Source organism: Cricetulus griseus, chromosome 2 (assembly GCF_003668045.3).
Source record: "Cricetulus griseus strain 17A/GY chromosome 2, alternate assembly CriGri-PICRH-1.0, whole genome shotgun sequence".
Taxonomy (NCBI): Eukaryota; Metazoa; Chordata; class Mammalia; order Rodentia; family Cricetidae; genus Cricetulus; species Cricetulus griseus.
Window position 1 is genome coordinate 351,629,634 of NC_048595.1, and position 22,400 is coordinate 351,652,033.

The window sequence follows — 22,400 nt, forward strand, 5'->3', positions numbered from 1 at the left end:
GGGTCAAGGAAGAAATAAAGAAATTCAAGACTTCCTATAATTCATTGAAAATGAAGACACACCACACCCAAACTTATGGGACATAACTTTGAAAGCTTTGCTAAGAGGAAAGTTCATAGCTCTAAGAGCTCATATGAAGAAACTAGAGAATAATCAAACCAGAGAGTTGACATCACAGCTGAAAGCTCTTGAAAAAATGGAAGCAAACACACCCTGGAAGAGTAGAAGCCAGGAAATAATCAAATTGAGGGTAGAAATCATTAAAGTTGAAACAAAGAAAACAATTCAAAGAATCAACGTAACAAAGAGTTGGTTCTTCAAGAAAATCAACAAGATAGACAAACCATTTTCCAAACTAACCAAAAGGCAGAGAAAGAACATGCAAATTAACAAACTCAGAAAAGAAAAGGGGACATAACAACCCACACTGAGGAACTCCAGAGAATCTTCAGGTCATACTTTGAAAACCTGTACTCCACAAAATTGGAAAATTTAAAGGAAATGGACAATTTTCTGGGCAGATAACACTTACCAAAATTGAATCAAGAACAGATTAGCAACTTAAACAGGCCTAAAACCTCTAAGGGAATAGAAGCAGTCATCAAAAGTCTCCCAAACAAACAAAAAAATGTCCAGGGCCATATGGCCCCAGTGCAGAATTCTACCAGAAATTCAAAGAAGAGCTAAAACCAATACTCCTCAAATTATTCCACACAATAGAAGCAGAAAGTTCATTGTCAAACTCTTGTTACTAAGCTACAATTACCTTGGTACCCAAGCCACACAAAGACACAACTAAGACCAATAACCAATAACCAATACAGACCAATAACCAATCACCAATTACCTTGGTACCCAAGCCACACAAAGACACAACTAAGACCAATAACCAATAACCAATACAGACCAATAACCCTAAGGAACATAGATGCAAAAATAATCAATAAAATACTGGCCTATCAAATAAAAGGAACACATTAGATAAAACATCCACCATGATGAAGGAGGCTTCATCCCTGGGATGCAGTATTGGTTCAACATTCTAAAATCTTTCAATGTATTCCACCATATAAACCAACTAAGGAAGAAAAACCACATGATATCTCACTAGATGCTGAAAAAAGCCTTTGACAAAATCCAACATCCCTTCATGATAAAGGTCCTGGAGAGATCAGGAATAACAGGACCATACCTGAACCTAGTAAAAACAGATTCAGTAAGCCAACAGCCAACATCACACTAAATGGAGAGAAACTCAAAGCTAGTCCTCTAAAGTCAGGAACAAGACAAGGCTGTCCACTCTCAACATATTTCTTCAATATTTTCCTTGAAATTCTAGCTACAGCAATAAGAAAACATAAGCAGATAAAGGGGATAAAAATTGGAAAGGAAGAAGTGAATCATTCACTGTATGCAGATGATATGATAGTCTAAATAACTGATCTGAAAAACTCTACCAGGGAACACCTACAGTTGATAAACACCTTCAGCAAAGTGGCAGGATACAAGATTAACTCAAAAAAAAAAAAACAGTAGCTATAATATATATGTATGATAAATGTTCTGAGAAAGAAATCAGAGAAACGTTACTCTTTACAATTGCCACAAACAACATAACATAACATACCTTGTGGTAACAATAACCAAAAATGTTAAAGAACTGTATCATAAGAATTTGGAGTCTTTAAAGAAGGAAATTAAAGAAGATACCTGAAAATGGAAAGATCACCCATGCTCTCCGATAGGGAAAATCAACATAGTAAAAATGGCAATTTTGCCAAAAGAAATCTACAGATTCAATGCAATCCCCATAAAAATCCCAGCACAATTCTTCACAGACCTTGAAAAAACAATTCTCAACTTTATCTGAAAAATCAAAAATCCAGGATAGCCAAAACAACCCTGCCCAATAAGCGAACTTCTGGGGACATCACCATCTCTGACTTCAAGGTCTATTATAGAACTATACTCCTGAAAACAGCTTGGTATTGGCCCAAAAATAGACAGGTAGACCAACAGAATTGAATTGAAAACCCTGGTATTAACCCACACACCTATGAATGCCTGATTTTGACAAAGAAGCCAAAGCTATATAATGGAATAAAGAAAGCATCTTCAACAAATGGTGCTGGCATAACTGAATGTTGGCATGTTGACTGCAGATAGATCCATGTCTATCACCATGCACAAAACTTAAGTCCAAATGGATCAAAGACCTCAACATAAACCCAGCCACAATGAACATAATAGAAGAGAAAGTAGGAAATACCCTTAAATGAGTTGGTACAGGAGACTGCTTCCTGAACATAACATCAGTAGCACAGACACTGAGTTCCACAATTAATAAATGGGACCTCCTGAAACTGAGAAGCTTCTGTAAGGCACAGGACATAGTCAACAAGACAAAACGACAGCACATGGATTGGGAAAAGGTATTAACTAATACTACATCCAACAGAGGGCTGATATCCAAAATTAACAAAGAATTCAAGAAGCCAGTCTCCAAGACACCAAATAATACAATTAAAAAGTGGGGTACAGAACTAAATAGACAATTCTCAATAGAGGAATCTGAAATGGCTGAAAAACTATAAGAAAGTGTTCAACATCCTTAGCCATCAGGGAAACGAAACTCAAAACAACTTTGAGATACCATCTTACACCTGTCAAAAATGGATAAAATCAAAAACACCAATGAGAGTTCATGCTGGAGAGGTTGTGGAGAAAGGGGAACACTCCTCCACTGATGGTGGGAGTGCCAACTCATACAGCTACTTTTGAAATCTGTATGGTGATTGATTCCTTAGGAAAATGGGAATCAGTCTACCACAAGATCCAACAATTCCACTCTTAGTCATATTCTCAAAAGAAGCACATTCCTACAGCAAGGACATCTGTTCAACTATGTTCATAACAGCAATATTTGTAATACCCAGAATCTGGAAACAACCTAGATGCCCCTCAACTGAAGAATGGATTGAGAAAATGTGGCACATTTAGACAGTGGAGTACTACTCAGTGGAAAAAAAATAATGGAGTCTTGAAATTTGAAGACAAACAGATGAAACTAGAAGAAACCATCCTGGGTGAGGTAACCCAGTCACAAAAAGACAAAAATTGTATGTACTCACTCATATATGGATTTTAGACATAGAGCACAGTAGTAACTGCCTACATTCCACACAGCCAGTGAAGTTAGAAAACAAAGAGGACCCTAAGAGAGACATGCATGGTCCCCCAAAGAAGGAGAATGGGACAGGATATCCTGAGGTAATTGGAAGCATGGGAGAAGGGGGGAGGGTACTATGAGAATGAGAAGGGGAGAAGAGGAGGGGTGAGGAAGATGTGATGGGACAGGGAGGTTGAGTTGGGGGAATAACAGAAGAGAGCAAGATAAGAGATAATATAATAGAGAGAGACATTATAATTTCAAAGAGAAATGAGGCACTAGGGAAATGTCTGGAGAGCTACAATGAAGATACCAACTAACAATCTAAGCAAAAGAGGAGAGATAACCAACCTTAAATGCCCTCTCCTGATAATGTGATTGATAACTAATTCATATGCCATCCTATAGCCTTCATCCAGCAGCTGCTAGAAGTAGAAGCAGACACCCACAGCTAAAACTTGAACTGAACTAAAATCCAGATGCAGAAAAGGAGGAATGATGAGCAAAGGGGTGCAAACCAGGCTGGTGAAACCCAGCAAAACAGCTGACCTGAACAAGCGAAAACTCTTGGTCCCCAGACTGATAACTGGGAAACAAGCATGGGACTGATCCAGACCCCATGAATGTTGGTGTCAGTTAGTAGACTTTGGAAAGCTATGGGGTCTTTTGTAGTGGATCAGTACTTATCACTAACATAGGAAAGGAACTGAGGAGCCCATCCACATGGAGGGATACTCCCTGAGCCTAGACAAAATGGGGTTGTGCTAGGCTCTTCCCAAAGAATATGACAGACTTTTAAGACCCCATATAGAAGGCTTCACCCTCCCTGGGAAGCTGAAAGGGTATGGGGATAGGTTGGGCATTAGTTGGTGGGGCAGGGGAGAAGAAGAGGGAGAGAAACCTGGGATTGACATGTAAAGTAATTTTCTTCCTAATATAAAAAGAAAAAAAAGATTAAGTATTCTTATTCAAGTTAAATTTCCATCTTCATTTTAAAGTTTATTCCCATAGGTTGATAGTGTATATAATTCAGAAACACTGCAACACGGATGCCTGAGTGAGCTACTTCCCTTCCTCAAAAACATGAACCACACAACTCCAGGTAAAAGTGGTTGTTGCTGTTAATTGACAAATTTTGGATATTTAGAATAAGTTGGGAAATAAACTTTTTGGTATATCAATTGAAGAATTTGAAGAATATCTTGATTCTGTAAAATGATGTATATCAGAATGTCTTAATTATTACTAAATGTTATGTTTTTATTTTTTTATTGGAGCAAAAGAACTCTAACATGTATCTTCCCATTGCTCTCTTCTTGTGACTGGTGATATATTGTGACTTACTGCTTCAAACTCCTGCTTCTTTAGTGTTTCCACTATGGTTCATGCGGCCTCTAACTGTAAGTCAAAATAAATCTTGTTTATATTGTTTTATTTTTTCCTTTTTTGTCAGATATGTTTTTTTAACCAAGAAATGCAAGTTAAAAACAGAAGATGGGAATAAGCATGGGGTTATCAAAAAAATGAAATACAAATCCCTGATAAACATTTTTAAAATGTTCAACATACTTAGCTATTTGGAAAATGCTAATTAAACTGTTTGGAGAAATCATATTAATCCAATTAAAATGCTTATGTTCATAAAGAAGAGAGTGAAATTGCTGGTGATGATGTAAGGTAAGTGGGACACTCATTTGTTCTTGGTGAATGTGGGGTAAGCTATAATTAGTGTTCATATGCTACTGAGCTACCATTCTGTGTATACCTAAGGGACTGTATATTCTCCCTTACAGCTATGTGCTTATTCACATTGATGGCTCTTCTACTCAAAGTGTGGTTGCTGTGCTCTCACTAGGTTAGGCCAGCTGGTTCTGTAGGTTTCTCCAGCATGGTCTTGACTGCTTTGCTCATCCTTCTCCCTCTCTGCAACTGGATTCCAGGAGTATGGTTCAGTGTTTAGCTGTGGGTGCCTGCTTCTGCTTCAATCAGCTACTGGATGAAGGCTCTTAATGGCCCATGGTTTGGTCCTACATTGGTTCCCCTCCTCTCAGACTGGGGTCCATGAGTTCCCACTTTCCCAGGCCAGGTGTTTCTGCTGGTTTTCCCAGCGTGGTCTTGACAACTTTGTTGATCATTCCTCCCTCTCTGAAAGTGTGTTCCTGGAATTGGGCTCAGTACTTAGCTGGGTATCACTCCTTCTTCTTCCATCAGCTAAGGGATGAAGGGTCTAGAATGGCATATAAGTTAGACATCAATGTCATTTTCTGCAAGGGCATTTTAGGTAGCCTCTCCACTATAGCTCAGATTGTAAATTGGGGTCATGCTTGTATATTTCTGGACATTTCCCTAGTGCCTCATTTCTCTTTAAACCTATAATGTCTCTTCTATTATATTATCTTGTCTTGCTCTCTTCTGTTCTTCCCCTAATTCAATGCCCCATCATATCTTCCTCACCCCTCCTCTTCTCCTTTTCTCATTCTCCTAGTTCCCTCTCTCCTCCCACCATGTTCCCAATTTGCTCAGGAGATCTTTGGCCTTTCCCCATTCCAGAGGACTATGGGTCTATTAGGGTGTTCCTTGTTTCCTAGCTTCTCTTTGTCCATCCACGAGGCGGGCATAACTCACCTGGCTGACGGAGACCACCCACATGGCGGTAGGGCTCAGGTGGCTTTGGCGGAAAGATATATCGTAACAGATGTCCTTGTATGAATGTGCAATTTTATATGTATGCCTATGAGTGGATTTGCTAGATCTTTTGATAGAGTGATTCCCATTTTCATGAAGAATGGCCATACTGATTTCCAAAGTAGCTGTACAAATTGGCACTCCCACCAGCATTGGAGGAGTGTTCCCCTTTCTCCATATCCTCTGCTGCATAAATTGTCAATGGTGTTTTGATTTTAACTATTCTTACATTTGTAAGATGGTATCACAGAATTGTTTTGATTTGCATTTCCCTGATGGCTAAGGATGTTGAACACATTCTTGTGTGTCTTTCAGTCATTTAGATTCCTCTATTGAGATTTGTGTATTTAGTTCTGTACCCCATTTTTTTTTCTTTTTTAAATTAGTTTAAGTTAGGGAACAAGCTTGTTTTACATGTAAGTCCCTTCTCTCTCTCCCTCTCCCTCTCCCTCTCCCTCCCCTCACCCCATCCCTTCTACCCCCCAACCTACCACCCACCCCAACCTACCCCCCACCCCATCCACCCACCACTCCCCAGACAGGGTAGTGCCCTCAATGGGGGCTCTGCAAAGTCCCCCAAACCTTCCTGTGCTGCGCCTTGGCCATTCCCCATTTGTCCAAGACCAGAGTGTATCCCTTCACGTGGGATGGGATCTCAAAGTCCCTTCTTACACCAAGGAAAAATACTCATCCACTACCAGAGGCTTCCTGGAGTGCAGAGGCCTCCTTATTGACATCCATGTTCAGGGGTCTGGATCAGTCTTGTACTGACCTCCCAGACAGCATCTGGGGTCGATGTGCTCTCCCTTGTTCAGGTCAACTGTTTCTGTGGGTTTCTCCAACCTGGTACAGACTCCTTTGATCTTCCTTCCTCCCTCTCTTCAACTTAATTCCAGATTTCAACTCAGCGTATATCTGTGGATGCCTGTCTCTGCTTCCATCAGCCACTGGATGAGGGCTCTAGGATGGCATAAAGAGTAGTCATCAGTCTCATTTTAGGGGAATGGCTTTTAGGTTATCCTCTCCACCATTACTTGGATTATCAGACAGTGTCATCCTTGTAGGTCTCTGGAGATTTCCCTAGTTCCAGATCTCTTCTCAAACCTATAATGGCTCCCTCTAATATGGTATCTCTCATCCTCCTCTCTCTCCTCTATTCTTCCCCCAACTCAATATTTCTGCTTCTCCATTTCCTCTCCTCTACTCCTCTTCTCTTGCTCTTATTGTGGCAGCAACATCTCCCCTACCCTCATGTTCCCAATTAGCTCAGGAGATCATGGCACTTCCCATTCCTGGGGTCCATTTATCCCTTAGAGTCCTTCATGTTTCCTAGTTTCTTTGGTGAAGAGGATTATAGGCTGGTAATCCTTTGCTCTATGTCTAAAATTCATATATGAGTGAGTACACACCATGTTTTTCTTTTTTTGTGACTGGGTTAACTCACTCAGGATGGTTTCTTCTAGTTCCATCCATTTGCCTGTGAATTTCAAGATTCCATTGATTTTTTCTGCTGACTAGTACTCCATTGTATAAATGTACCAAATTTTCTCAATCCATTCTTTAGTTGAGGGGCATCTAAGTTGCCTCCAGGCTCTGGCTCTGGCTATTACAAACAATGCTGCTATGAACATGGTTGAACATATGTCCTTATTGTATGAACATGCACTATTGGGGTATATACCCAAGAGAGGAATGGCTGTTTCTTGAGGTAGACTGATTCCCATTTTTCTGAGCAACCGCCATACTGATTTCCAGGGTAGTCATACAAGTTTGCACTCCCACCAGCAATGGAGGAGTGTTACTTTTTCTCCACATCCTCTCCAGCATAGATTGTCACTGGTATTTTTGATTTTAGCCATTCTGACAGGTGTGAGGTGGTATCTCAGAGTTGTTTTGAGTTGCATTTCTCTGGTGGCCAAGGATTTTGAATACTTTTTTAAGTGTCTCTCAGCCATTTCAGATACCTCTGTTGAGAATTCTCTATTTAGTTCTGCACCCCACTTTTTAATTTCATTGTTTGGTGTTTTTGTAGCTGGCTTCTTGAGCTCCTTGTATATTTTGGAAATCAGCCCTCTGTCAAATGTGGGGTCAGTGAAGATCTTTTCCCATTCTGTTTTGTCTCACTGACTGTGTCCTTTGCCCTGAAGAAGCTTCTCGGTTTCAGGTGGTCCCATTTATCAATTGCAGACCTCAATGTCCGTGCTATTGGCATAAAGTTCAGGAATTGGTCTCCTCTGCCAATTTGTTCAAGGGTGATTACCACTCTGTCCTCTGTAAGATTCAGTGTGCCTGCATTTATGGTGAGATCTTTTTATCCATTTGCACTTATGTTTTTTGCATGGTGAGAGGTATTGTTCTATCTGCAATCTTCTGCATGTCTGAATGCAATTGTGCCAGCACCATTTGTTGAAGATGCTATCTATTTTCCATTGTATAGATTTAGCACTTTTGTCAAAAATAAGGTCTTCATAGGTATGTAGGTTAATATCAGGGTTTTCAATTCGATTCCATTGGTCTATCTGTCTATTTTTGTGCCATTTCCAAGCTGCTTTCAGAACTATGGCTCTAAAGTAGAGCTTGAAGTCATGGATGGTGATGCCTCTGGAATATCCTTTATTGTAAATAGTTTTTTTGGCTATCCTGGGTTTTTTTATTTTTCCCTATAAAGTTGAGTAATATTCTTTCAATGTCTGTGAAAAACTGTTGTGATTTTGATGTGGATTGCGTTGAATCTGTAGATTGCTTTTGGCAGGATTGCCATTTTTACTATGTTAATTCTACCTATCCAAGTGCATGGGAGATCTTTCCATTGTCTGGTGTCTTCTTTAATTTGTTTCTTTAAAGTCTCAAAGTTCTTATTGTACAGGTCTTTCACTTTTTTGTTTAGTGTTACCCCAAGATATTTTATGTTGCTTGTGGATATTGTGAAAGGTGATGTTTCCCTGATTTCTTTCTCATTGGATTCATCATCTGTATATAGTAGGGCTACTGATTTTTTTTTTTTAGTTAATTTTGTATCCTGCTACCGTGTTGAAGGTGTTTATCAGCTGTAGGAGTTCCCTGGTAGAGTTTTTCGTGTCACTATTGTAGCCTATAATGTCATCTGCAAATAGTGAAAGTTTGACTTCTTCCTTTCCAATTTGTATCCATTTGATCCCCTTTTCTTCTCTTATTGCTCTAGCTAGAACTTCAAGTACAATATTGAAGAGATATGGAGAGAGTGGACAGCCTTGTCTTTTCCCTGATTTTAGAGGAAATGCTTTGAGTTTCTCTCCATTTAGTTTGATATTGGCTATTGGTTTGGTGTATATTGCGTTTATCATGTTTAGATATGTTCCTGTTATTCCTGTTCTCTCCAAGATCTTTATCATGAAGGGATGTTGGATTTTGTCAAAGGCTTTTTCAGTGTCTAGTGAGATGATCATGTGGATTTTCTTTTTCAGTTTGTTTATATGGTGGATTACATTGATGGATTTTCATATGTTGAACCATCCTTGCATCCCTGGGAGGAAGCCTACTTGAACATAGTGAATAAATTTTCTGATATGTTCTTGGATCCGGTTTGCCAATATTTTATGGAGTATTTTAGCATCAATGTTTATGAGGGATATTGGTCTGTAGTTCTCTTTCTTAGTCATATCTTTGTCTGGCTTGTGTATCAAAGAGATTGTAGCCTCGTAGAAAGAGTTTGGCAACATCCTATCTGCTTCTATTGTGCAGAACAGTTTGAGGAGTACTGGAATTAGCTCTTGTTTGAATGTCTGGTAGAAGTCTGCAGTGAAGCCATCTGGCCCTAGGCTTTTTTTGGTTGGGAGGCTTTTGATGACTGCTTCTATTTCATTAGGGTTTACAGGTCAATTTAAACTGTTTATCTGATCTTGTTTTAATTTTGGTAAATAATATTTATCCAGAAAACTGTCCATTTCCTATAGATTTTCGAATTTTGTGGAGTATAGGTTTTCAAAGTATGACCTGAAGATTCTCTGGATTTCCTCAGTGTCCATTGTTATATCCCCCTTTTCATTTCTGATTTTGTTAATTAGCATGTTCTTTATCTGCCTTTTGGTTAGTTTGTCTAGAGGTTTGTCTATCTTATTGATCTTCTCAAAGAACCAACGCTTTGTTTCATTGATTCTTTGTACTGTTTTCCTAGTTTCTACTTTGTTGATTTCGGCCCTCGGGTTGATTATTTCCTGTCATCTACTCCTACTTGGTGTGTTTGCTTCTATTTGCTCTAAAGCTTTCAGTTGTTCTGTCAATTCTCTAATGTGACTTTTCTCCAGTTTCTTCATGTGGGCACTTAGTGCTACGAACTACCCTATTAGCACTGCTTTCAGAGTGTCCCATAAGTTTTGGTATGTTGTGTCTACATTCTCATTAAATTCTAGGAAGTCTTTAACTTCTTTTTTTATTTCTTCCTCAACCCAGGAATGGTGCAAATGGGTGTTATTCATTTTCCATGAGTATGTAGGTATTTGCAATTCGTATTGCTGTTGAATTCTAGTTTTAAAGCATGGTGATCTGATAAGATAGAGGGGGTTATTTCAATTCTTTTGTAACTATGGAGGTTTGCTTTGCTGCCAACTATGTGGTCAATTTTAGAGAAGGTTCCATGTGGCACTGAGAAGAAGGCATATTCTTTTGTGTTTGGATAGAATGTTCTATAGATATCTGTTAAACTCGGTTGGGTCATAACTTCTGTCAGATCCTTTGTTTCTTTGTTAAGTTTCTGTCTGGTGGTCCTGTCTAGTGGTGTAAAGGGGGATGATGAAGTTTCCTACTATAAGTGTGTGTGGTTTTATGTGTGGTTTGAGGTTTAGTAATGTTTCTTTTACAAATGTGGGTGCCTTCATATTTGGGGCATAGATGTTCAGGATGAGACTTCATCTTGATGGACTTTTCCTGTGATGAGTATGAAATGTCCTTCTTCATCTCTTTTGATTGATTTTAGTTTAAAGTGTAATTTGTTTCATATTAGGATTGCTACACCAGCTTGTTTTTTAAGCCCTTTTGATTGCAAAATATTTTCCCATCCTTTTTCTCTGAGGTATTGCCTGTCTTTGAAGTTGAGGTGTGTTTCTTGTAAACAGCAGAAGGATGGAAACTGTCTTTGTATCCATTCTGTTAGCCTATATGTTTTTATGGGTTAGTTAAAACCATTGACATTTAGGGATATTAATGTCCATTGTTCGTTGGTTCTTGTTTGTTTAAGGTTTATTGTTGGTGGTGTATTTGTGTGTGAATTTCGCCCTCCTGTTACTTTTTGTGTTTGGTAAAACTAGATTATCTATTGCCTGTGTTTTTGTGAGTGTAGTTATGTTCGTTGGGTTGGAGTTATCCTTCCAGAACATTCTGTAGTGCTGGATTTGTGGATATGTATTGTTTAAATCTGTTTTTTTTTTTCATGGAATATCTTGTTTTCTCCATCTATAGTGATTGAATGTTTTGCCGGGTACAGTATTCTGGGTTGACATCCATGCTCCCTTAGTACTTGTAGGGTATCTATCCAAGACTTTCTGGCTCTCAGAGTTTCCATTGAGAAGTCAGGTGTGATTCTGATTGGTTTGCCTTTATATGTTACTTGGCCTTTTTCCTTTGCTGCTCTTAATATTTTCTTTTTATTCTGTAGTTTTAGTGTTTTGATTATTATGTGTCAGGGGAGACTTCTTTTTGTGGTCCAGTCTGTTTGGTGTCCTTTAAGCTTCTTGTACTTTCATAGGCATATCTTTCTGTAGCTTGGGGAAGTTTTCTTCTATTATTGTGTTGAATATGTTTTCTCTACCTTTGAGCAGTGTTTCTTTACCTTCTTCTATACCTATTATTCTTAGGTTTGGTCTTTTTATGGTGTCCCATATTTCCTGGATATTTTGTGTTAGGGATTTTTTGGACTTGAGGTTTTCTTTGGTTGATGAATGTATATCCTCTAGCATGTCTTCAATAGCTGAGATTCTCTCTTCCGTCTCTTGAATTCTATTAGTTATACTCACATCTTTAGTGGCTGATTGTTTATCTAGTCTTTCCATTTCCAGCATTGCCTCATTCTGTGTTTTCTTTATTGTGTCTATTTCAGCTTTCATGCTTTGAACTGTTTCAAGAGCTTCCTTCAGTTTTTTGGTTGCTTTTTTCTTGGGTTTCTTTAGATTCTTTAAGAGATTTGTTTATTTCTTGAATTTTTTTGCTGCACCTTTTCCTCCATTTCATGTAATTTTTTGCTTGCTTTTCCTTCTATTTCTTTAAGGGATTTTCTTGTTTCCTCTTTAAAGGTCTCTATCATCTTGCTGAGGTAATTTTTCAGTTCCATCTCTTCTTCATGCTCTGTGTTGAGCTTTTCAGATCTTGCTGAAGTGGATTCCCTAGATTCTGGTGGTATCATAATGATCTTTCTGTTGTTGAGTGAGTTCTTATTCTGTCTTGTTCCCATATGTTCTTCCAGTGGGTGCAGGAGGGCTCTCTCTATCTCTTCTTGTGACCCTGTGATGTGTTGGTCCAGAAATTCAATGTCTGCTGCTCTGCATGGTCTTGCCTCTCCTGGTAGTCTCCTCACTCTCAAGGAGTTAGGCCTCCTTAGGGGTCAGGTTGGGGTGGGGGACATGGGAAGGAAGAGTATGGTGTTTCCAGACTCAGGGAGTTCCTCTCTACCTTGGCAGGTCTACCGCAAGCAGGTGCAGGCCTGGGGAAATTGGCGTGAATGATGCTTTGAACTGGAGTTGGGTAAGAGCTGAGGCTCACTCACCTCATTGTGGATCAGTTGGCGGACAGGTAAGAAGAGTATTGTGTTCCCAGATTCAGGGAGCTCCTCCATTCCTGGGCATGTCTACCCCAGGCAGGCACAGGCCCTTGGAGATCAGGGAGAATGATGCTTTGGAAGGGAGTTGGGCAAGAGCAAGAGGCTCACTCACCTCGTTGTGGATCATTCGGCAGAAAGGGAAGGCCTATACCCCAATTTTTAATTATATTATTTGGTGTTTTGAAAAATATCTTCTAGGGTTCTTTGTAAAATTTGGAGAATAGCCATCTGTCAGATATGGGGATGGTTAACCACTTTGTTTTCTAAGAGGTACATAGTGACTAGATTTATATTGAGGTCTTTGATCCATTTGTACTTAAGTTTTGTGCATGATGTTAGATATGGATCTATCTGAAATCTTCTACATGTTCACATCCAATTATGCCAGTCCCCTGTGTTGAGGATGCTTTCTTTTTCCATGGTATAGTATTAGCTTCTTTTTTAAAGACCAGGTGTTCATAGATTTGTGGGTTAACATCAATGTCATCAATTTGATTCCATTGGGCTACCAGTCTGTTTATGTGCTGAAACCAAGGTGTTTTCATTACTATAGCTCTAGATTACAGCTTTAAGTCATCCTGATGCCTCCTGAAGTTCCTTTATTGTGCAAGGTTGTTTTGGCTACCCTGAGTCTTTTGTTTTTCCACATAGTGTTGAGTATTCTCCTTTCAAGGTCTGCAAAGAATTGTTCTGGGATTTTGATGGGGTTGCATTGAATCTGTTGATTACTTTTGGCAAGAATATCATTTTCACTACCTATTCACTACCTCTGTTGATCCTACATATTCAAGAGAATGGAAGATCTTTCCATTGTAAGTTATCCTTTTAAATGTCTTTCTTTAAAGACCCAAAGTCTTATCTTAGAGGTCTTTCACCTGTTTGGTGATAATATCCCATGATATTTTATGTTGTTTCTGGCAATTGTAAAAGGTGATGTTTCTTTCTCAGACCCTTAATTGTTTAAAGGGCTACTGATTTTTTTTTTTTTTTTAGTTAATCTGCTGCCACTTTAATGAAAGTGTTTTTCAGAGGTAGGAGTTCCCTGGTAGATTTTTTTTTTTTTGGTCACTTATGAAAACTATCATATCATCTGCAAATGGAGAAAGTTTGACTTCTTCCATTCTAATTTTTATCCCATTGATCTTCTTTTGTTGTGTTATTGTTCTAGCAAGATCTTCAAGTACAATATTGAAGAGATATGGAGAAAGTGGACAACCATGTTCTGTTCCTGATTTTAGAGGGATCACAATGAGTTTCTCTCCATTTAGTTTAATTTTTGATGTTGGCTTGCTGCATATTGCCTTCATTATATTTAGGTATGTTCCTGTTATGCCTGATCTCTTCAAGACCTTTTTCATGGAGGAGTGTTAAATTTTGTTGCAAGCTTTTACATCTTCTAGTGTGATGATCATGTGTTTTTTTCCTTTTCAGATTGTTTATATGGTGGATTACATTGATGAATTTTTGTATGTGGAACCATCCTAGATTTTATGCATTTCCCCCCTCTTTAGTTTCCCTATTGCTCCCATTGACATTAAAATTCATTCCAATTCAATATTGAAAGGAAAGAACTATTTTTAGTTCCTAATTCATGTATATGATAGAAAAAATCATATGCTCTATCACAGATTTTGGCCATTACTTGAAGTTCCCAATGGTATCCAGTAGTCAAAGAATGTATTTTCTTTCCAAGAACTATTCTTATTATCTACCATGACATTTAAAATCACACAACAAAAAAATGAGAAAAAAATCATACAATATCTCAATACGGCAGTATGTTTACCCAACTTTAAAGAAAAGAAGACCTTGTTAGTGGAAAACTAAATCTGTTACGTAATGCACTTAAAAGATGAGATACAAATTCAAATACATTTCCTCAACATAAATCGGACAAAATGACACATTTGTGTATTCAAACATAAATTTTTGTTGTATCAATTACTTTGTTACCAAAAAACAATTACATTCCTGACAAATAGCTCCAGGTTATAGTATACTAATTTCCATTGAATTTTTACTCAAATATATTTTACACAAAAAGTACTCTCATTATATTTACAAAATTTTACAATATGATTGCAATTTTAAATAATTTCCAACCTTATTTAACTTAATTAGGTGTACATCTTTGAAGTCAAGTTTATCAGGCTGTTTTATCAGTGTTTTTTATAATGTCAGAGTTATATTCTTGTATCTATATTTATAATCATGTCTTACAAAAATACTACAATCATTTATGCAAATGTTAAATAAATGTCAATAGTTTATTTTTCCATATTTAGCAATGTTATAATCACTGTGTCTTTGGATACATCACAAATTCAATGGGAAAATTTAGCAAAATTACATTGGCTTACAAGAGGAACATAAAGCTATTCACTAGGTTACTAAGATGAAATTACAGAAGTAAAGTGGAAAAGTTTTGTGCCCCTACTAAATGTCATATTCATTTTTTTACTTGAGTACTCAGTACAGCAGTGATATCCTCGGAAGGTGAGGATCAAAGTCCTCATGTATGTTGTTCTTTTTTCAATGATGTTAACTTGTGTTTTAGTCTTTTCTTTGTAAATTTGAAATAGCTTGAAAAAAAGTAGTAATCGAACTCAAAGTCAAAGTTTATATGACAAAATGTTAAAAAGGAAACAAATGAAACAAAATACACAGAATATGTTATAAAAAAGTCAATTTATTTTTCAGTATTATAAAAACCTCTATTTGTTGCCACTGGTGGTGGCGCATGCCTTATTTCCAGCACTCAGGAGGCAGAGGCAGGCGAATCTCCGCGAGTTCGAGGCCAGCCTGTTCTACAAGAGCTAGTTCCAGGACAGCCTCCAAAGCCATAGAGAAACCCTGTCTTGAAAAACCAAAAAAAAAAAAAAAAAAAAAAAAAAAAAAAAAAAAAAACATATATTTGTAAAGTACTTGAAATAAAATATTGCATGAAATATAGTCTCATATAAAATTGATGGCGCACCTGTCTACTATTTGGGGTCATACAATACTGTTTCCCTTTACAATATATGAGACTATTAATTCAGATATTGGATTTAATCTAGTTCAATCTTATCCAAGTGAAACAAAACAGTTATATTTTTTCTGTAATTTACATGCCTATCACATTCATTTTCACTATTTCTTAAAGTATCTTGGGTCTGGAGAAATGGCTTGGTGTTTAAGAGCACTTAGTGTTCAATCTTGAATATCATTATGATTACAAATCAGATAATTACTATAAATGATAAAGGAGGTAATAAACTTATTTGTAATACCATAATAAAAATTCTAACAAGCTATCCTTGAACATATTGTTTTTAAAGGCAATCTACTTTGTTATTATATCAGACAATCTATTTAATCATGAAAAACAATGAATCTAAATAAATACTGGAAGACAAAGTTATTTAAAAATCCCTATGACAAATTCTGGCACAAATTGTGTGTGTTCGTTTTTCCTAGGAAGCATACTTAGTGGTGATGACTTGCATGGAGAAAGTTCAATAGTGCAATTCAAATCCAGACTGATAAAATTATTGTTGAACAAAGAAGAAGTTGAACTAACATGAACGCTTACAGGGACCTTGGAATTTTAAAAGAATGTTTGAAATTTTATTAGGTCTAGTCTGAAGATATACATGGGAGTTTCCAGCTAACCTCAGCTAATGGCAATTCCCAGAACTGAAGGAAGCTGAATTAGTCTCCAATATTACTGACTGTAACATTGTTGTAGAAAAGGTTTTACTGGACACTAAAATAGCAAATAGGTCAACATTAGTGGAAAAATTACACAGCTCTAAAATCTAGTTTCAGGCCATCTGTCTAACAAGTTAAAAAAAACTTATTGTATATAGTTTAAGATTTTAAGATTTACAAATTTCAGTCATGGATTTTCAATATAATTTTTATACAATTGTAGACTCACATAACTGTTATACTCTAAAATTCTGTATGATGAAATAACTTTAATTGAAATATTGGCCATGATTTGGCCACTGATTAAGATTACCATAAACTCATAGAGTAAATTGTATTTAAAGAAATCTATATGTATTTGACCATGACTCATAATCATACTTATGTATTTGAATATTGATCGTTACTATAAATGGAAGCAAACATTCTTGGGACTTCTGAGTTGATAAAAATAATAGACAAATTGTACTTTATAGTTGACAATAATGGTTTCCAGATTAAGAAGTGTCAGGTGTCCCAGATTGGCATTGAGATATAGTTCTCTCTGCATTTCATTTTTTAGGTAGGACATTTTTTGTTCCCACATATGGACTTTACATCTGTATACTTAGAAACAATATGTTTATTTAATATTTGCAACTGCCATGACCGCAGGGGAACTCTACTAGTTTTCATTTGATTTATACTTCAATTCTCATTTTCTATTCAACATATCATGAAAGTAAAGAAAAAAAAAAAGAATGTTTGCTCACTGGAAATATTTTATCCTTTTAGTTCATAGATAATACATCAGCTGTTCTTATGCTAAACAAGGGATTACAAAAGTAAAAGAATACATTGTAAACAAAGAAAATAAGAACTACAAAGTGATAGTTGAGAATTAACTGATTACATGCTATTAATACTTAATTCAAGCACAACTAACTCTTATTTAAGCCTGAACTAAAATATAAATGTGGCCATAATGTTGAGGTAGTTTAGAACAAAAATCTAAATGAGCAATTTATTATACAGCCATTATATATGTGTGTGTGTGTGTGTGTGTGTGTGTGTGTGTGTGTGTTTGTGTTCTTAATTTTAAAAATCAAGTAGATAGTAGTATCTAACACCTAATTATGATTCTAGGTCCCATCTTATTTGCATTAATATATATATATATATCTTCTAGAGTTTTCTTTATTCATTTTTAAAACTACATAATCAATTTTATAAGTAAGTCATTTTATATATTTAGAGACTTATCACTTCATTTTCTAACTTTCAGGGCAGATGCAGATATATTTCATCTCTTTAAATGCAAGTTAGTAGACTGATACACTCTAACATTCATTTAATCTTTATATTCAATGGTTATTGAAACTTTGTATTTATTTTGATTATTATTTAATTTAATGATGTCAATGTTAATATTCTCTGTCATCTTCTACATATTTCTTCTTCAATCTGTCTCATTTTGGAATTATAATTTCTATTCCTATAAAACATAATTTTCCTCTTTTCTGCACATTTCAACCTTTTATGAATGATAATTTCACTAAATAAAACTTTTGTAAATTTTATTTCTTAAATGCAGGATCAAAATTTATAAAGTATACATTTCTTGCTACTCATTTACCACATTTTATTATTATTTTCTTGTTTTAATGGATTTTTAATTCCATATTCATGAAAATACATAATATTTTTAATTGACCACACGAATATTGATACTGCAAATCAGATTAAATATTTTTGTTTTTCTAAAAAGTGTACTTATGGCATTATAGACAAAAAAAATTATTAGAGCAATTAAGAATATATAGTATTTTATTTAATCCATTGTCCAAAAGCAGGCTGCTTTCACTAAGAAATATCCCCCAATACAAGGAAGTTTAAATAGTCAAAGTACTGAAATTATGATAGCACCACTGAAAGCTCTAGGACACAAAGAAACCAATACACTCCACAGGAGTAGATGCCAGGAAATAATCAAATTGAGGGCTGAAGTCAATAAAATGGAAACTAGGAGAACAGTACAAAGTATCAATGAAACAAAGTGTTGTTTTTTGAGAAGATCAACAAGATAGACAAAAGTTTAACCAAACTTACCAAATGGCAGAGAGTGTCCATGCAAATGGATAAAATCAGGAATGAAAGGGGAACATAACAACACACACAGAGGAAATCCAGACAATCATCAGGTCATATGTCAAAAATCTGTATTCCTTAATGTTTGAAAATCTAAAAGAAATGGACAATTTTCTGGGCAGATATCATTTACCAAAATTAAATCAAGAACAGATAAGCAACTTAAATAGACCTTTAACCCCTAATGAAATACTAGCAGCCATCAAAACTCCCCCAACCAAAAAAAGCCCAGGACTAGATGGCTTCAGTGCAGAATTCTACCAGAAATTACAGACCAAATCTCCTAAAAGTATTCCACACAATAGAAGCAGAAGGGGCATTGCCAAACTGTTTTTATGAGGCTTCAATAACCTTGATACCCAAGCCACATGTCCACAAAACCTAAGAAAGAGAACTACAGACTAATAAACCTTATGAACATTGACACAAAAATACTCAAAGAAATACTAGCAAATCGAATCCAAGAACATATCAGAAATCATCCACCATGATCAAGTAGGCTTCATCCAAGGGATGCAAGGATGGTTCAACATATGAAAATCCAGCAATGTAATCCACCATATAAACAGAGTGAGGAAAAAAAAATGATAATCTCACTGGATGCCGAAAATCCTTTTGACAAAATCTAACACCCCTTCATAATAAAGGTCCTGGAATGATCAGGGATAACAGGAACATATCTTAACATAATAAAAGCAATATACAGCAAGCCCACAGTGAACATCAAATTAAATGGAGAGAAACTCAATGCAATTCCTCTAAAATTGGGGACAAGATAAGGCTGTCCACTCCCTCCATATCTCTTCAATATTGTCCTTGAAGTTCTAGCTAGAACAATGAGACAAGAAAAGGAGATCAAGAGGATACAAACCAGGAAGGAAAAAGTCAAACTTTCACTATTTGCAGATAGTCTACATAAGTGACCTGAAAAACTCCATCAGGGAATTCCTACAGTTGATAAACCCTTTCTGCAAAGTGGCAGAATACAAGATTAACTCAAAAAAAACTACTATATACAGATGATAAAATCATGGAGAAAGAAATCAGAGAAACATCACACTTTAAAATTATTCCAATTAACATAAAATACCTTGGAGTAATGTTAACCAAATAAGTGAAATAACTCTACCTTAAGAATTTTAAGTCTGTAAAGAAAGAAATTAAAGTAGATACTAAAAATGGATGGATCTTCCATCTTCTTGAATAGATAGGATCAACATAGTAAAAATGGCAATCTTGCCAAAGCAATCTACAGATTCAATGCAATCCCCATCAAAATCCCAGGACAATTCTTCACAGACCTTGAAAGAACAATTCTCAACTTTATATGGAAAAACAAAAGACCCAGGATAGCCAAAACAGCCCTGTACAATAAAAGAACTTCTGGAGGCATCACCATCTCTGAATTCCATGTATGTCACCATGCACAAAACTTAATTCAAAATGGATCAAAGACCTCAACATCAATCCAGCCACACTGAAACTACTGGAAGTCAAAGAGGGAAATACACTTGAGTTAATTGGAACAGGAGAACACTTCCTGAATATTACACCAGTAGCACAGACACTGAGGTCAACAATTGATAAATGGGGCTTCCTGAAACTGAAAAGCTTCTGTAAGGCTAAGGACACAGTCAGTAAGACAAAACATCAGCCCACAGACTGGGAAAAAATATTCACCAACCCCATATCTGACAGAGGGCTCATCTCCAAAATATACAAAGAACTCAAGAAGTGAGTCTCCAAAACATCAAACAATCCAATTAAAAATTGGGGTACAGAATAATTCTACCTACCTCTATGGGGTAAACAATTCTCAATAGAGGAATCTAAAATGGCTGAAAGGCACATGAGAAAGTATTCAACATCCTTAGTCATCAGGGAAATGCAAATCAAAACAATTCTGAGATACCATCTTATTCCTGTTAGAATGGCTAAAATCAAAAACACCAATGACAGTTTAAACTTGAGAGCATGTGGAGAAAGGGGAAGACTCCTCTACTGCTGCTGGGAGTGGCAACTTGTACAGCCACTTTGCAAATCAGTATGGAGACTCTTCAGGAAAATGGGAATCAGTCTACCACAAGATCCATAAATCCCACTCTTAGGCATATACCCAAAAGAAGCACATTCATACAACAAGGACATCTGTACAACTATGTTCATAGCAGCACTATTTGTAATAGCCAGAACCTGGAAGCAACCTAGATGCCCCTCAACTGAAGAATGGATAGAGAAAATGTGTTACATTTACACAACGGAGTACTACTCAGCAGAAAACAAACAAACAAACAAACAAAAAATGGAATCTTGAAATTTGCAAGAAAATGGATGAAACTAGACGAAACTATTCTGAGAGAGGTAACCCAATCACAAAAAGACAAACTCACTCATATGTGGATTTTAGACATATAGGTAAGGATTACCAGCCTACAATCCACATTGTCAGAGATGATAGTAAACAAGGTGGAACCTAAAAGAGTCAAACATCGTCCCCTGGAGAAGGGAAAAGGGACAAGATCTCCAGAACCAATTGGGAGCAAGGGAGGAGGGGGAGTGAGCTAGGAGAATGAGAAAGGGATAAGAAGAGGGGTGAGGAGGACATGAAGGAGCAGAAAGATTGAGTTGTGGGAAGGATAGAAGAAAACAAGAAAGGTGATACCATAATAAAGGGAGACATTTTAGGTTTACAGAGAAATCAGCCACAAGGGAAAGGTCTGGAGATCTACAAACATGACACTAACAATCTAAGCAACAGAGAAGAGGCTACCTTAAATGCCCTTCCCTGATAATGAGATTGATGACTGTTTATCCTTCATCCATCAGCTTGTGGAATAGAAGCAGACACCCAGAGCTAATCACTGAACTGAACTGGAATCCAGTTGCAGAGTAGAAGGAGTGATGAGCAAAGGGGTCAAGACAATGCTGTTGAAACCAACAGATGGAATAGAAGCAGACACCCAGAGCTAATCACTGAACTGAACTGGAATCCAGTTGCAGAGTAGAAGGGGTGATGAGCAAAGGGGTCAAGACAATGCTGTTGAAACCCACAGAAACACATAGCTGAACAACTGGGAGCCCTTGGTCCCCAGACTGATAGCTGGGATACCAGCATGGGACTGATCCAAACCCAAGGAACCTGGGTTTCAATGAAGAGACATAGGACATCCTGTAGTAGTTCAGTACTTATCCCTAGCATAGTTGTGGATTTTGGGACCCAATCCACATAGAGGGATACTCCCTGAGACAAGACACATGGGGCTGGGCCTCAACCCTATCCCAAAGGCTATGATAGACTCTGATGACCCCCTGTGGAAGGCTTCATTCTCCCTGGGGAACAGAAATGATAAGTGATATGTGATAGCTATGGTTTTAATTGGGGGGTATGGGAGGAGGGGAGGGAGTGGGAACTGGGAATGACATGTAAAACAATCTTTTTTTCTAATTCAAATAAAAAATAGATGTAAAAAATCAAAAAATCAAAAAAATTACCATTCAAACAATACAATGATCCTCTTAGTTTATGAACAAAATTTAAGCCCCAGTCTCCCAGATTTTCTCTTCTGGTTTAGGATGGCTATAATGTTTTTAAAAGAAAACATTCTTTTTCATCTCAAACTATTACTAGGGTGAATTTCATAGTAATTTGAATCATTAATGATCTTTCTAGAATGAAATTAAAAAATGTTTTCTAATGGTGCTGATGAACAGGAAATGTTTATCACCTTGTCAGTAACTGTTATCATTCAGTAATGACTGTATTACCATTGCCTCTCAGAGGTACGCAATATGTTAGAATGAGGCTTCTCATGTGTATATTTATTTGAAAATACTTGTTTTTATCCAGGAATATTTTGAAATGACTCAAACACTCACTATACTTTTCTTCTTTAAAGTTTAAGATTTTTCTGTTTTATGTAAGTGCTTTTACTAAGTCCC